Source organism: Xenopus laevis, chromosome 1L (assembly GCF_017654675.1).
Source record: "Xenopus laevis strain J_2021 chromosome 1L, Xenopus_laevis_v10.1, whole genome shotgun sequence".
In the NCBI taxonomy this organism is placed as follows: Eukaryota; Metazoa; Chordata; class Amphibia; order Anura; family Pipidae; genus Xenopus; species Xenopus laevis.
In genome coordinates, this window is record NC_054371.1 from 104,646,706 (window position 1) to 104,665,328 (window position 18,623).

Consider the following 18,623-nt stretch of genomic DNA (forward strand, 5'->3'; position numbering starts at 1 on the left):
TTGTGCAAACCACCAAATTATACCTGTGAATGTCATTGTATTTAATGTTCTGGCTACATATTTAAGTGATTTATTCGACAAGGATTGCAGATATCTCCAGGAAACAATAGGGGTAGAAAAAGAGTGAGTTATAAAGGTGCCACACATCACCCGATTTCTACCATACTTTACACCACCTGAATATGTATGGCATTTCATGGGAGCTGTTTTGAAAGACAACCCTATAAACCATGAAAAAAGTTTGTCTGCCAATCAGACAAAAGTAGTGGCATAAAGTTATTGGACTGGGCCTGCAACAAAAATAATTTTCCAGACCCACATTCCAAGTTGAGCGTCCACAGCACCCTGAGCCTGTTCTCTTGGATGGCAAGTGGCAGGGAATGTGGATATAACAGCATACATACAGCAGACCCTGCAGCCGCCTGGGTCCTCTTCATCACCTGGCCCTACAGGGTCTGCTGTATGGTAGGTATGCCGCGGCTACAGAGACAGTGATTGGTTCTGGGAGTTGTAGAGGATAGCAACTCCAAGTAAGCCAACTTGACATAGCTTAACCACAAATGACGACACAAGTGGGAAATGGTAGTAAAATGGTAATTGGATGTTAAACTAATTTTCCTTGGTGATATTTAAAGCCAGTGAGGTTTAAGTTGTAAAATCCACACTGAATAGCATAACTTAAGTAGCAAACTATTTCAACTCTTTTAATACAAAATAATTTATTGATTTACCTATATGTGTTTATTATACATATAGGTAAATCAGAAAATACATTTTCACCCTATACATGTGCTTCTTTTAAATTGGATGCTTACTGGATATTGGCAAAGCATAATAATTAAGACTTTAATTGCACATCCTTTAACTTGAAATATTGTTTTCTGATTGTGATCTGATGCAACCTTTGAAAAGGGAAATTAAAGAAAGCTTCCCTCTGAACAAGAAATGATAGTGTGCAGGAGGGTTTATTAAACACGTTTTAACACTTTGTAGAGCACAACAAGGCACATTATTATATATATTTTTTAAAAGCCATATCAATAGATCACCCAGCTGAATAGAGAGTCTTTAAATCGTTATGCAGCAGATTACTTTTTCCCTAGGAAAACATCCTTCTTAGAATTGAGCTTGTTTTGGCTCCTACAGCCTAATTAGTAAGTGTAATTGTTACACATTGTAGCTAATATTATTTATTTTATTCCTTGTTAATAAAGTGCTACATATCTGCTTTCCAGGCATTATACATCAGTCAGACTCTGCCCTAGGGAAGCTTACAATTTAAGGCCACCGTCACATTTATACACACTATGGTCAGTTTTATCAGGAACCTAATAAACTTTAATACCTGGATGAAACCCACACAAGTGGGAGAACATGCAAGTCCTTTCAGATAGTCCAAATAGGCCAGGTTGGAATCAAACCTAGGATCTCAGCGCTGCTATTGCACCTAATTTCAAGAATTTTGTGTTCGTGACTGCTGTAAATTATATGACATATTATAGATTTATGATTATATAATAATTGGGAACACCAGAAAGCCTTCTCTGACCTGATCAGCCGATGCAGTTGGGATGATAATTGTTTATCGCTAATAATCCAGTTAAAGTATATTTATTGGCTGCAGAGCAAAAATGTATCAGCCAGCTAGTGGGTAGTTGCTTTTACTTACTTTCTTAGCATATCATTGAACAAACTAATTAACCATATAAGCTATGCATTCTGTGTCTGGCTAAATATAGAAGTCAGATACCCAAATCTGGTTCAAGGAACATGTGTAAGTTTAATTCTAGTATAACCATTCCATGATGTTTAATTGAGTTTTTTTAGGTTTCCATGTATATATTTTATAACACAGCAATCAAAAATGGGTAGATTCGGTTCGGCCAGGCAGAATGATTCGGCCGAATCCGAATCCTGCTGAAAAAGGACGAATCCTGGCCGAATCCCAAACCGAATCCTGGATTCTGTGCATCCCTAGAGAGAAGGAGGCTCTAATCTTTGCTCCAAGGCCATCTGATATCAGGAGTGGACAGTGAACACTTGCATTGCCAGAAGTTGAACACAAATGACCCTTTTTTGAAAAGCATATTACTGTGTAGTGCAGTTCACCTGGTTGACAGTGTGCTAGAGGCATAAACATTCTGTTTAGAACAATTGTTGACTTTGTGTTGCACAGTACTTCCTATTATATTTAATGATGTAATGATAAGCTGGTACTACTATATTATTGATGTAGACCAGATAATTTTAGTAACCTTTCTAAGTAGCAAAAAAAATGCTTACTCTGCATAAGATACATGTTGAACATTTGCCAAAGAAAAATGTAAATGCCAGTAACTCTTAATTGTTTCAACATTGTTTTTGATCAGCTTATGAAACTTGAACATTGCAAGCCTTCTTAATAGGCTTATGCACAATTAAATAACTACACCTTTCAATTAATTATTTAATGCAAGTTGGATACTAACACAGAAGCTATTGTTAAAAATAAGCAGCAGCATTAGCTTGTATTCCCTTGTAGACGTTAGAAGATGTAAATTTCTGATATTTCTTTGCACTTCTTTCTTAATCAGGGGGAAGTGTGAGTGGAACTCAAACATGTTGGCCTTTCAAAGGACATTATATTCTTTATTTAAAATACAAAATAAAATATGGACGGGGCATTGTATATTTCAGAATGGTTTAAACCTTAAATATCTATGCACATGTGCAATTGAATTTTCATAAACAAGGACAATTAAGGACCCTTTTTCAACTAAGCAGATGTCTGCTGGAGTGGTGCATCAAGTCAGTGTCAAGTCACTGCTTAGGTCTATCTAGTTGTGCAAATAATATGTCATAACAAGATCTGTGTGTCTATGCTGTATCATGTGTATGCATTGTCTAGAATATTTCATTTGGGGCATGTCTTTATTTGAGGGCTATGAGTAGTACACTTTGCTAGAGTTAAGAAAGTAGCACTTTCAGGTATGTTCATTAGAGATCATATTATAATGCAATTAAAGGTAGCTGTAGCTTTCATGATAATGAAAATTTAATTATCTCGAATAACATATGCAGAATGTGAGACAGGACTTTAATTCACCTAAAGTGAAAGTTAAAAAGGCCTTCAGCAAATGATTAGGCAGTAATGGATATTTAGGTAACAGTGTATCCTAGAGTGGGTATTGTAGCAGGAACAATTTCAGGTGCAGTAGTTGTACAAAGCAGTGGATTTGCAACAAGCTCTTAAATTAGGAACACATATTAATCACATACCTGTTGCAGCAAAAATGTGAGCGCAGAGACAACTCATCCGAGAGGCCACAAAAGACCCCAGGACAACATCTAAAGAACTGCAGGCCTCACTTGCCTCAATTAAGGTCAGTGTTCACGACTCCACCATAAGAAAGAGACTGGGCAAAAACGGCCTGCATGGCAGATTTCCAAGGCGCAAACCACTTTTAAGCAAAAAGAACATTAAGGCTCGTCTCAATTTTGCTAAAAAACATCTCAATGATTGCCAAGACTTTTGGGAAAATACCTTGTGGACCGACGAGACAAAAGTTGAACTTTTTGGAAGGTGCGCGTCCCGTTACATCTGGCGTAAAAGTAACACAGCATTTCAGAAAAAGAACATCATACCAACAGTAAAATATGGTGGTGGTAGTGTGATGGTCTGGGGTTTTTTTGCTGCTTCAGGACCTGGAAGACTTGCTGTGATAGATGGAACCATGAATTCTACTGTCTACCAAAAAATCCTGAAGGAGAATGTCCGGCCATCTGTTCGTCAACTCAAGCTGAAGTGATCTTGGGTGCTGCAGCAGGACAATGACCCAAAACACACCAGCAAATCCACCTCTGAATGGCTGAAGAAAAACAAAATAAAGACTTTGGAGTGGCCTAGTCAAAGTCCTGACCTGAATCCTATTGAGATGTTGTGGCATGACCTTAAAAAGGCGGTTCATGCTAGAAAACCCTCAAATAAAGCTGAATTACAACAATTCTGCAAAAATGAGTGGGCCAAAATTCCTCCAGAGCGCTGTAAAAGACTCGTTGCAAGTTATCGTAAACGCTTGATTGCAGTTATTGCTGCTAAGGGTGGCCCAACCAGTTATTAGGTTCAGGGGGCAATTACTTTTTCACACAGGTTTGGATTTCTTTTCTCCCTAAAACTGCATTTTGTGTTTACTTGTGTTATCTTTGACTAATAGTTAAATGTGTTTGATGATCAGAAACATTTTGTGTGACAAACATGCAAAAGAATAAGAAATCAGGAAGGGGGCAAATAGTTTTTCACACCACTGTATGTTATTTAATTTAGAATTGTTAGACCTTAAAAATGGCATGTTTTTATATGTATAGCTTAAATATTAGAATATGCTCCTGGTTAAGAGAATGTGTATTTTTACCAACTACAAAGGCTGTACTGGGTAAATTCTCATTATATTTGCCTGCAGAAGCAGTTATAAAGTAATTTATTAGCCATAAGCAGGTTTAATAGTCTCTGTGTTGCACATGAACAGGTCCACCAGACAGCAACTACCATAATGAGAAATAAAACAACCCTGGCTCATTCTCATCTGTCAGATGCATTTCACTTGTGTCCTTAGTGTGAACCAGCAGCCTTGAGATTTTATGCCCTTACATTAATATTTAAATTGCTTTAAAAAAATCTTAATTGATAATTCTAATGGGGTGCGACTTTCAGTTTATAAGCAGCACAGGTCATTCATTAAAAATGAAATATGCCCTTTTGTGTGTGTGTGTATATACAGTATATATATATATATATATATATATATATATATATATATATATATATATATATATATATATGTATAATGTTATTTCTTTTCACAATATAATATTGTGGCATGGACGGTTGTGCACACCATACCACTCTTCTATCCTTCCACATTAATTCCACTCCTCTTACAACTTGCCTGCATAGGCCTTATGGTGCAAAGCAGGGGTGTAATTACAGAGGAAGCAGACCCTGTGGATGCAGGGGGGCCCAGAAGGTATATGGGCCCCATGAGGCCTTAATTTATGTACAATTTCAATAAAATTGGTAAAACAAGTCAACCTCTAGACAATTTGGGGGCCTGAAAAATGCTTTGCTGTGGGGCCCAGTAATATCTAGTTACACCACTGGTGTAAAGTACTTGAGCCATGTTGATTACTAATCACAGTGGCATTCTTGGGAACTTAAAATATTGAATGTGATAGCTTAATAGACTTTCAAAATTACTTGCCCACCACAGCTGTCTTACACTTACAGTCCTGTAACTGCCATGCAGAGACCATCAGTTTTCAGTACAGTGCATAGGTGTCATACCTGATAAAAGAGAGTTGCAAAAAGTGGCCTTGCTAAAGCTCAACTACGCTCTCTAAAAAATCTCTGTAGGGGGGGCAGAGCTTGATGCCATGCTGAGCAGACGCACAAGCTAGAAGCTCCCGCATCCAGATAACAGAAATGGCTAATGCAAAGCAAAGGTTGACTCAAAAAGAGGTTGGTAATTTCTTTAAGAAGAATCCTCCAGAGTCCAACAAGGCCCAAGATGGCGCCGCATTATCCTGTACCGCTGTGAGTACTGACCCAGACTTGCCGAATACGCAAAGTCTCACCAAAGATGATTTAGATACTAGTCTGGACATTCTCTTAACTAAAATCACAGCCTCATTTCAATCACAATTAAGGTCGGCAGTTTCGGATCTCACTAAGGAAGTTACGTCCCTTGGGACTCTAACAGATTTGTTGGAAACTAAACATGATGACTTACTATCGGCGCATACTAATTTGCAAAGTCGGGTAGACTCTTTGCAGGGTGAAGTCACAGCTTTATCTGCACATATTGAAGATCTTGAGAACAGATCTAGACATAACAATATTCGTATCCGAAATGTGCCTGAGACCTATACAGATATGCAGCAACACCTTGAATTGTTTTTTTCCAAGCTCTTACCAGAATACAGCCTGGACTTACTGCGGATTGATAGAGTTCATAGAGCCCTTCGTAACAAGCCTAGGTCAGGAAAGCCTCCTCGCGACATAACCACACGTTTGCACTATTTTGAAACCAAGGAAGTCCTCCTTAAATCAGCCAGAGACCATGACGCAGTGGAAATTGATGGTGAATCGATATCTATCTACCCAGATCTGGCCCCTACTACTTTACAAAAAAGAAGGGAACTATGACCAGTCACTCTGGCTCTCCAACAGGCAGGCCTTAAATACAGATGGGGCTTCCCATTCTGTTTATCGGTACTGAAAAATGGAGTTTTACACACGATCACAGATCCGTTTGATGGCCCACACTTGCTTTCCAGATTGGGCCTCGAAGAACAGCCGTCGCCACCACTTTCGCAAACCCAAAAAGGAAAACTCACCGCTACATTCCATATGGGAAAAGAAGACCGGCAAACAAAAGCAGAATGTACCTGTTCTGCGTGAACCTCGTACTAGGATCCCTAGAGTCACCTGAACATGTCTTCATTAGAAGCGTCCTTTTCTTTGTGAAACTTGGCCAAAATATGCCAGCGATTTCTTGTTCTACAGTTTATACCTCTGGTTCTGAGGTGTTGAGCCGATGTGCTTTTGGCTATGTGTTCTAGCTTTTGGCACTCTCCTACCCCTCTCTGGGTCATTTTGATATCTAACAAGTTTACTTTCTTGATATATTCTGACCCTCCTGGGTTTGTTTTCCCAGGCTACCGAAATCGGATTCTTTGGTTACCACTTCTTAAGTTTCTTTATATTGCAGTTTTAATTTTTTTTGCATTTTTCCTTTTTTTTATTCCTTTTTTTTTTTTTTTTTTTGCATATTTTGATTTTCTCTCCTACTATACTGTTTGCTCACTGGATGCAAGGACTCGGACAAGCAAATTTATATGTCATAGTCATATGATTGATAGTTCAGAGAACTGTTGTCATGTACCATTTATTCTGTGGGGCCTCATGATGTTCTATTTTTATTTTAGGCATCTTCAATGCATACTATATCTCATGTATAAGTTTATTATGCTACAGTGGATGATATTTTATTGCACTTATTTTCCATTATTATGGACAACAATATATACAACATGGGGACTGAAATTACTATAGTCATTCTATTTAAGATCTCAGGCGGATATAGTTGCGTTACAGGAGACACACTGGGCTACAAGAGGCCCTTCACCCTATTTACACAAATCTTATCCACAAATCTTTTGCGACCACCTATGAGAAAAAAAAGTGAGGGATGGCAGTAGTGTTCCGTCCCCATGTTGTATTTGTCCCTGAAGTGGTTATTTCTGATCCTGAAAGTTATTGTTATAAAAGATATTGTTATTGCAAGGTACTTTATTGGGAAAGTAGATCACAATTATGAACATTTATGTGCCCCCCGTTGGTTTACATAAGTTTTTCGCAAAGGTTTTTTCTCTTCTATCAAAAAATGCACGAGGGACATTAATACGTTTATGAGACTTTAACTTAATAATGCATCCTAATCAAGATAGACAAGGCCCAATTATTTCAACTTCTACGTCTGCACCTACCTATCTTAAACAAAGCATCTGTGATCTTTCATTAATTTATGTCTTAGCCAGAAAATTGACAATACAGCCCTTAATGCTCCTATTACCACAGATGAAATTGAAACTGCTATTCGACAACTAAGGAACAGTTCCAGGCCAGGCCCAGATGGCTTTCCTCCTTTGTATTATAAAAAATTTCGGACCCTTTTAATACCTCACCTATTGACACTTTTTAATGAAATGCTACTAGGCCACTCTTTGACCCAAGAAATGTTATTTGCTAATCTTTCTCTCCTTCCTAAGCCTCATAAAGATCTTTCCGACGTCCAGAATTACCGTCCCATTTCAGTTCTTAATGTAGATATCAGGATTTTTCTCAAAAATTTTAGCGGCTTGCCTTAATACTTGCCTTCCTCGGTTGATTCACCCTTACCAAACTGGTTTTATACCAGGTAGGTAAACTACAGATGCCACTCGTAGGCTTATCAATATAATTGAAGATGCTAACATTACGAAAACTCCATTACTAACACTTTTATTGGACATACATAAGGCATTTGATTCTCTTTCCTGGCCTTATCTCTTTCAAATACTACCAAAATGCAATTTCACTTGACATTTTTTAGATGCTGTTCGAGTTTTATATAGACATCCAACAGCCTACTTAAAATTTTAAGGAAGACAATCTTTAGCTATTCCTATTTCACAAGGTATTCACCAAGGCTGCCCTTGGTCTCTGCTTCTCTTTTCCTTAGCTATTGAGCCCTTGGCCATGTAAATTTGACAAAATAATATCTCAGGCTATGTCAAGTCTAGCCAAGCTTACAAATTGAGTATGTATGCTGACGACATTAGCCTCACTATTACAAAGCCTCTGACTAGTCTCCCTAATCTATTTTTTATACCTTGGATAAGTTCCATAAGCTTTCTGGCCTTCAAGTAAGTATCTCTAAAACTGAAGCACTCCCTCTCAATATCCCTAAACAACATTTAAAACTACTGGAACTGAACTTCCCTTTTCACTGGAGAAAACATTCAGTGGAATACCTTGGGGTCAAAATCACTAATTCCTTTCACACCTTATACAAGGCTTATTCTCCCTCGTTTATAAATACTTTACATAGATTGTTAGAGAATTGGTCCAAATATTCTATCTCTAGGACACATTGCCGCGAGTCAGATGATGCTTCTCCCCAAGCTCCTATATGCTTTTGAGCTTTACCTATACCGGTTAATATCACAGACCTTACCCGATTGCAGAGAAAAGTTTGGAATTTTATTTGGAATAATAAATTGCAGAAAACAAATAAAAATGTACTGTATAGGCCTTACAACCAGGGAGGGTTAAAAGATCCTCATTTGATACATTATTACAAAGCAGCACGACTAGCTCAATTGACACAATGGCATTTAGATCAGATCATTCAAAGTGGGTTGAGAATGCTAGTATTCACCCATTGAGAGTTGCCTTTCTATTATGGGCTGAGACGGAGACAAAAACATTAAATTACAAACCCCATAATCAAGTTTCACTTACAACTATGGAAAACTCTGAAGCCAACATTTATCCCACATAACCGTCGTAGTTACATGCAATCATTAATGGGGAACCCATACTTTCCCCCTGGACTTTCCCATACATCCTTCCATAGATGGACTGCTAGTGGACTTTGTACTTTATACAACCTTTTATCTTTACAAGGCCTTAGATCCTTCCCCCAGTTGCGTTACCTATACGCTCTTCCCGATACGGAACAGTTTAGATACAATCAACTCTCCCACTTTCATGATTCCCAGGCTCCCTTTCGAGCTAAATTGGAAGGTTCTATGTATGAATATTGTTGTAGGAATCCACTCGGAACCAAGATTGTAATTTCAATACTCTATTCCCAGCTAATAGAGGCTCCTTCTCCAGTTTCACATAAGTACATGACATCCTGGGAAACTGATTTGGGATCCTCTGTCTCATTGGAGACCAGGTCTAAAATATGGAACTCTATTAGAAAACTTTCTCCTAACGTAGGAGTTAAAGAAACTGCTTACAAAGTGTTATTTTGTTGATATTTTACACCTAAGCGCTAGCACGCTATTAATCCAACCTTTCCTCCTACATGTTTTAGAGGATGTATGACTGAAGTAGATTATCCAACCAATGTAGTGTGGATTAGCACACCCACCTTGTCGATGAATGAACATATGCCTGGTGCACGTGGGTGGAGGCTCGGCAACCTCCCAATGCAGTAATGTAGAAAAAACCTCACGGCACTCAGGTCTGCATGAAAATTTCAGTGATTTATTGAAGCAGAGTGCACTGCAACATTTCGGGGTTACCCCCTTCGGGCTTGACAAAGGGGGTAACCCCAAAACGTTGCAGTGCACTCCGCTTCAATAAATCACTGAAATTTTCATTCAGACCTGAGTGCCGTGAGGTTTTTTCTACATTACTGAAGGAGATTATCTACATGCATGGTGGCATTGTCCCATTGTGTCGAAGTTATGGACTGAGGTATATCGTATGGCTTCCAAGATTATAGGGGTACCCATGGAACCATCTATAGAAACAGGACTTTTTTCCCTGTCCTAGCCTAAGTTAGCTCCACATTTGCGTAAATTGGTTTCTCAGATATTAGCCACTACACGTTGGGCTATAGCCCTCTACTGGTTGGCTCCTTCCCTTTCTATATCACATGTTGTTAACAGACTTAAATTCATCCAATCTATGCATTATTTATCAGCTCTCATGGAAGATCAACTTGATCTTCATACATCCATATGGTCACTTTGGGAGAAGTTTGTTTCTGAGCAGACATAATTATGTTTATGTCCTTGATATGACTGTGCTTGGACTTGTGTCCTTGATGTGAATATGATCAGACTTTGTACAGATGCCATTCCCTTTTTTTTTTTTAATATTATTTCTGTAACTTAATTTTTTTTCTTTTTTATGTACTTTATGCTTTTCCTTTTATCTGTGGATGTATACTCTAAATGCCACAAATAAGGAGTTATAAAAAATCTCTGTATGTATTCCACCAGGTGCCATGTGCACTTGTGCACAAGTGAGATAAAATTATGGACACCACTCCCAAGTTCTCTAATACTTCCACATTTTCTATATGCTCTGGGTTGTTAAAGGAACAATAACATCAAATAATGTTTTAAAGTAATAAAAATATAATGTCCTATTGCCCTGCACTGGTAAACTGTGTGTGCTTCAGAAACTCTACTATAGTTTATATAAGTAAGCTGCTGTGTAGCCACAGGTGCAGCCATTGAAACCTGAAAAAGGATTGTTTATCCTATGCTTAAATGGCTGCCCCAATGTCTACATAGCAGCTTCTTTACATAAACTATAGTTGTGTTTCTGAAGCAACCCCACCAGTTTTACCAGTGCAGGTCAACAGTACACTATATTGCCATTCCATTAAAGCACATTCGTGTTTTGGTGTTACTGCTCCATTAAAGATTCCTAGATTTCGTATAATATGATTTCTAGTAAGTGCAGTCCATATCAAATATGTAAGACGTGTAATATAGGGATTTGAAAGAAGATTCTTTCTGTAGATATAAATTGCCCAGGTATAACTGATTCATATGTAATGAGCACTTATTGTGTGTCTCTATTGCAGGAAAGCTAATTGTAGCCTGCTGCATTGCTGAGTAATAATTATTTTAAGATTTAAACAATTGCTGACACAGAGTTGAAAAAAACCTAACAATACAGCTACATCTGCTTAGAGGTATTACTTATCATCTGACATTGACTTTTGACTCAAGCAAGGTTATTTAAAAAATATATTAAAGAAGACCCAATTAAGCCTTGAAAGAACCTTTGAATCCCCAGTCTATCATGGATTGTAACCCATTGCAAAAATGTTTATATATGAACTTTTTCACTAATAAAACATTTGTCACTGATATGTTTCTTGATGTTAAGGGAGAGAGAAGCTTAAAGGGGAAGGAAACCTAGTGAGCGCAGGTCCAGTCCAGGGAGTTCACCGACGACATCTGCTTCCACGCGATCTTCTTCCTGCTGTGAACGGCGTTTTGGCGCATGCGCAGTAGGATCATTTCGCCGGTACGGATCTACTGCGCATGCACCAAAAGCCACGCGCATGCGCAGTAGATCGTACCGGCGAAATGATCCTACTGAGGAGGTGCCGTTTAAAGCAGGAAGAAGATCGCGTGGAAGAAGATGTCGTCGGTGAACTCCCTGGACTGGACCTGCGCAGAAGGGTAAGTAACAAGTTAGGGGCATTTGCCCAGCGGGACGGGTAGGCCAGGGGGGAGGAGGGAGGGTGGGCAACAAACGGGAGGGGGGGTGGGGGGTTTGCGCCGACTAGGTTTCCTTCCCCTTTAAGCAGTGCTGTATTCATGAGCTGTGGAAGTGGTGCATGGAAATCCTCTCACCCTTTAGTCTCCAATTAAAAATACTGGATGGATGTGAGGGTAAATTTGAGACTAGCAGTCAGATAGCTGCTAAAATTACAGATTGGAGAGTTGTTGCTGACAGAAAACCAAATAATTCAAAAACTACAGAAAATAAAAAATTAACTACATTTATAAATTGTCTAGTAACATCACTGTTTGTGTCATGCTAAATCTAAATTTAAAGTTGAACTACCCTTTTAATCAACAATGGGGCTGGGTGGATTGGGTCATGACAGACAGATATTTAAAGTATTACACATACAGGAATTGGGCCAAAAAACACTAATAAATAAAAGACAATTCTATTTTAGATTAAAATGTAATACTTTCTATAGATAATATACTGTATGATTTTTAAACATGCAGATTAAGTGAACAATACATGTAAATGCCTATAGGCCTAAGATAGTCAATTAAGAAGCAGAAATCTTCTGCATGATGTATAAAGTGATTAAACAAAACAAAAAGACATAGCAGGAAATTAAACTGTGACACAGCATAGCAGCAGTTAACGCTGGTTCTTTAGCAGATCGTCAATGTGCTGATTAAAATTAAAAATGCACAACCTTTAATTTGGTTTTTGCAAGAAAAAAACAAAACCTGTTTCTGTGAATGACTATAATTATACCTCATCTTAATGTGACTTCAGAAATGTCATCTATGATCTACAGCTAGTCACCATGATTATTTGGTTTAGAATATGAAAATGACTATGAATATGAAAATGAAAATATTGTGATTTTCTCACCCTATTTGTCAATATGTATGTGCTTGTATCAGCTACAGATACAAGCAGTACCAGAGTTAGAGGAGCCACAAGCAGCTTTAAAACATATGTTAATGGAAACGTCATCATGCATGCTCACAGAACTCTCACTTATGACTGAATGCACATTGGTGGCTGAATCTCCACACTTCCATGCAGCAATTGATATGTCATCTTTGTAGATGTATAAAAGGATTACACACATTCTAGATTCTAGAAGAAACAGATAATCATTTTTCCATCTGAGAATATGTTGTTGTAAATATATTTATTTTCCATGGAAGGTTTAATTTACTAGTAACTGTAAAATAAATCGAACACATTGTTTAGGTTTTTAAAGCACATCTGTAAATATTTTGTAGGCTAATAGAAAATACCTCAGTAAAATAAATTAGCTTGGACTCATAATCATAATTTATTTATATAGTTCCAGCAGGACACAGACGAAACAGTTTTTACAATTTGTATACATTTAGAATTTAAATACATTTAGAGTGCTGTAATGCTCTGTCATTTCCAAACAATGCAGCCATCCCATGATGGAAAAATCCCTGGTCTACATCAGAGAGTCACTGACAGTATTTAGAGGTGCCCAAACAGCAGACCTGCCAGCTCATAGTGGCTCAACATGCAACTGAGCTCACTCGCAGCAAAATTCTCATGATCATAGAAAAATATATCCCACTAAGTACAACTTTAATTGTAAGGGCACACGCTAATATTCAGGGAGATTTAGTCGTCCGGCGATTAATCGCCTCGCCTCTTCTTCAGGCGACTAATCTCCCTGAAAAGCCTTCCTGCCGGCTAGGATCGAAATCACCGGGAGATGGCACTCAGAGCACTTCGTTTTCCAAAGTCGCCTGAAGTTGCCTCATGAGGAAACTTCAGACGACTTCGGAAAATAAAGCTATCAGAGTGCCATCAAGCCAGCGATTTCGATTCTAGACGGCGAGGCGGCTTTATGGGGAGATTACATAGTTAGTTACATAGTTAAATTGGGTTGAAAAAAGACAAAGTCCATCAAGTTCACCCCTCACCTTCACATAAATTAGTCACCCAAAGAAGAGGCGATTTGTCGCCGGGCGACTAAATCTCACCGAATTTTAAAAACATCAACATCTAAACATCAACCTCTATTTCAGTATTTGTTCTGTGAAAGATTGCACAAATGCATTAAACTTGCATACTTCAGAAGACTGCAACAAGGTTCAGATAGGAATATTTTATATTGACTATAGAAGATGAGAAAAGAGACAGCTCCTCTAAGTGTGTGTGTGTGTGTGTGTGTGTGTGTGTGTGTGTGTGCTATGAATGTAAGACTGGAAGCTCTAATAAGTACAGGGAATGATGTAAATGACGAACAATCTCTGTAAAATGCTGTTTGTGTTGGTGTTATATAATAAAATTTAAAAGGATGTGTAGTATCAAAAAACAACAAATTAAGAGCTGACCAAACAATCATAATTTAATCATTTTAATATATATCATCCTAGGCTTATGAAACCAAACTATACATTTTTGTACATGTTTTTCTTGCCATTTTTAAATGGGATAATTAAGGGATAATCAATTATACATAACGTGCATGTATATTATATTCTGTTGCATTGCCTTTTTTTTTCCTCTAAAAGGAACTAAATACTAGTGACATTTCTTGCAGGTTCTATCTTGAATGATAGTGTGGTTGGGCAGCAAATGGGCATAGTCACAAGTCACACGACTGAGGGAACCTGGGAAACTAAAACATGTCCGTCCCATGTCAGATTTCAAAATTAAATATAAAGAAAAATGAAGTTGCTCTTTTGAATAATGGATTTCAATGCAGGATTCTGCTGCAGCAGCACTATTAACTGATGTGTTGTGAAAAACAAACATATTTTCCCCATGATGTAATCCCTTTAATTGTGCATTAGGTTATACAATATCCAATAATGCATGTGTTTACTACAATCATATTTGTTGTTAATGCTATGTATATTTCATTTTGTCTATTAGGGTTGACTAGGGTGATTTTAACCTTAAAGGGATACTGTCATGGGTAAAAAAAATTTTTTTTCAAAATGAATCAGTTAATAGGGCTGCTCCAGCAAAGTTCTGCACTGAATCCATTTCTCAAAAGAGCAAACAGATTTTTTTTTATATTCAATTGTGAAATCTGACATGGGTCTAGACAAATTGTCAATTACCCGCTGCCCCAAGTCATGTGACTTGTGCTCTGATAAACTTCAATCACTCTTTACTGCTGTACTGCAAGTTAGAGTGATATCACCCCCCTCCCTTTTTCCCCCCGGCAGCCAAACAAAAGAACAATGGGAAGGTAACAGATAGCAGCTCCCTAACATAAGATAGCAGCTGCCTGGTAGATCTAAGAACAGCACTCAATAGTAAACCCATGTCCCACTGAGACACATTCAGTTACATTGAGAAGGAAAAACAGCAGCCTGCCAGAAAGCATTTCTCTCCTAAAGTGCAGGCACAAGTCACGTGACTGGGGGCAGCTGGGAAATTGACAAAATGTGTATAAAAAATTGAATATAAAAAAAAATCTGTTTGCTCTTTTGAGAAATGGATTTCAGTGCAGAATTCTGCTGGAATAGCACTATTAACTGACAGGATCCCTTTAATACCTCCGGTCATTACATTAGTCATTGGGCAAAATGAATACCTTTGACACTTTAAGGGCTTATGCAAAAAATAAGGCTATTGTGAAGGGTTGTCAAATGTTCACAGGAAACTAATCAGCATAAATAATACCTTAGGCTCCACCCCTATGCAAGCTCAGAATATAATGCATTATGTGCTAAACCAAGAACATTAAATACAGTCATGGAATATATTGTCCAGAAATTTGCTAACCAGAAATCTCTGCCATTTTCTATAAAGTGCTATTTAAGCAAGCAACAAGCAGTGGCATTGAATGAATGAATTAAAGAATGGATGAATTTTCTACTGTGAAATACATGGCAAATGACAATCAGAGCTCACCGAATACACAGAGCCTATATGAATGACTACAAAAGTGTTCCAATTCAGGCTGGCTTTAACTAAACCAATAATACCTCTGACTGAACAAATTTAAGGGGTATTTCACCTTTAAAGGAATAGTCCAGTGTGAAAATAAAAACTGGGTAAATAGATAGGCTGTGCAAAATAAAAAATGTTTCTAATATAGTTAGTTAGCCAAAAATGTAATATATAAAGGCTGGAGTGAACAGATGTCTAATAAAACAGCCAGAATCCAACTTCCTGCTTTTCAGCTCTATAACTCTGAGCTAGTCAGCGACTTGAAGGGGGGCCACATGGTACATTTCTGTTCAGTGAGTTTGTAATTGACCCTCAGCATTCAGCTCAGATTCAAAAGCAACACATATGACCCATGTTGCCCCCTCTCAAGTCTCTGATTGGTTACTGACTGGTAACCAGGGCAACCAGTCAGTGTAAACCAAGAGAGCTGAAAAGTAGTGTTCTGACTGACATGTTATACATCAAATCACTCCAGTCTTTATACATTACATTTTTGGCTAACTAACTATATTAAAAACATTTTTTATTTTGCACAGCCTATCTATTTACCCAGTTTTTATTTTTACACTGAACAATTCCTTAAAGTTAAATTGTAGTGTGTTTTCCCCTTACTGCTGCAGTGTAATTGATCAGATAAGTGGGTGGAAGATGAAAGATTTTTATTTATTGTTAAAATAAGTTCTCAACTGGAGAGCTGCTAACAAAAAGCTTCATTTAAAATTATTAGACTATTACTGTCTACATCAGGGCTGTCCAACTCACAAGGAAACTTCAGGCTACTTCGTAAAGTGAAGCGCTCCCAGGCCCGGATTTGTGGAAAGGCCACCTAGGCCCGGGCCTAGGGAGGCATGCTGCCCAACCACACCCACATTGGTTCAAAAACAGTGGGGATGCACTGGAGATACAACCTTTTTTTTAAAATTTGCTGTGCACCAATCCCCATTGCTCCGGTCCAGATGATAAAAGGGGAGGGGACAGGGGCGACAAATGGTAGTGGGCCTAGGGGCGCCCACTATGTAAATACGGCCCTGAGCGCTCAGAGTGACATCCCGCTGGTGATTTCCATTCTAGCCAGCGGGAAAGCAGGGGAGGCAGTTTGGGGATATTAGTCACCTTGAAGAAGAGGAGATTTGTCGCTGGGCATAGTTTTAAGTGCTTGTGTTAAATGCGATGTTATTTAAGGTCTGAGGATTTTATAGAAGGAATGGCCTGTTCGCAGAGAGACTCAAATTGATCTTACCTAAAATCATCTCCCCTAGGCAAACCGGTTTCGGTCAGGGTAGATACTGAGTTCAAAACATCAGAAACCTCATAGCAACAGTGGTAAAATACTGATACTTCCCAAGCCACACGGCTGCAGCAATCAGCCTAGATGCGGAGAAGGCTTTTAATCGAATCACCTGGCCGCACTTGCTCAGGACTCAAATCAAAGATTCGGCCTCGGCTTCATCAGTTTCATTCGAACAATATACAAGGCCCCACAAGCGATTATCTCAACACAAGGGATAAACTCTGAACCATTCATTGTACATAAAGGAACAAAACAAGGCTACCCCTATCGCCATTGCTTTTTTTTTTTTAAAAGATTCTCTTTATTGAATTTAAACATCCATTAACAGAGAAAAGAAGAGGAAAGGTCCCAAGAGAGACCAGACTTCGGAAGTCACCGAAGAGAGAAAAAAGAGAAAAGAGAAGAAGAGAGTGAAGGAAGAGAAAAGAAGGGATGGGTCTCATAGTCAGCAGATCTGTTTGTGTGAACAATCCAAAATAAACAATCCTTTATTATAGTAAGCACTGCGGTCGTCATTTATCCTTGTACACTCAGAGGCCTAAGGTCATCACTCCCTGCAAGCATAGTCCCATGATGCCTACTGTAAAGCAAAGGCAAGTGATTCAAGGTGTCCGATCTGCACCCAACCAGGCGTTCCAAATTTTCCCAAATTTACCTGGGCAACCTCTTGCTTGGTAGGTTAGCTTTTGGCTGGGGAGGACATTATTGATCAGTTTTTTCCAGAAGCGCAGAGATGGAGGTGCGGTCGCCTTCCAGTTCATCAGGATGGCTTTTTTTGCAAAATGTACGCCATTGCTTTTTAATTTGGCAATAGACTCATTGCTACGAAATTTAAATCAATTACAAACTTTCAATGGTGTTAAAATAGGCAATACAGAAATTAAACTATCCGCATACGCGGATGACATAATGCTATTTGACGCTAATCCAGCCACAGCTCCCGATCCCACACATAATAGATACAATAAGAGACTTTTCAGGCTTCCGAGCCAATTTAGACAAATCAGAACTGCTCTGGCTTGGAGCCCCTCCTGATAATAATACAAAAATGGCAGCTTCTATGTTCCAACAGACCACTTCCTATTTAAAATATCTTGGAGTAAAGACACCAGCTGATATAAAGCAGCTATACAACCTAAACATAATGGAAACCATAGAAAAAGCAATACGAGACCTCAAGAGCTGGGAAAATCTACCCATAAACTATATAGGCAGACTCAATCTCTACAAAATGATTACCTTCCAGAGGCTATATTATAAAGTACAAGTGCTACCACTTATAATAAAGCCCTCAGACATAACTAAACTCAACAAAAAACTACAAGCCTTCATATGGAAGGGTAAAAAAACCCAGGATATCATTAATGAAACTAGCGCAACCTAAAAGCAATGGCAGACTTAACCTACCATTATTAAAATATTACAATTTGGCTAGTCTTATGCAAATAGCCAAAGACTGGATCAATCAAGAGAATATGTACACCGATACTCAAAGAGATCAAAACTTCACACCTAATATCTCCCTAGCCTATCTGCTACATGCCCTACCCTCGGAAATTCCAAACCACTGCCAAACTAATCCACTGATCCACACCACAATTTAAGCAT

General features: G+C 38.4%; 1 protein-coding gene across 5 annotated transcripts in view; it reads left to right on the forward strand.

The window, feature by feature from the left end:
- LOC108712232 (PH and SEC7 domain-containing protein 3) overlaps positions 1-18,623 on the forward strand; it is a 291,364-nt gene that overhangs the window by 179,232 nt on the left and 93,509 nt on the right. The gene's annotated exons all lie outside the window — the stretch shown is intronic.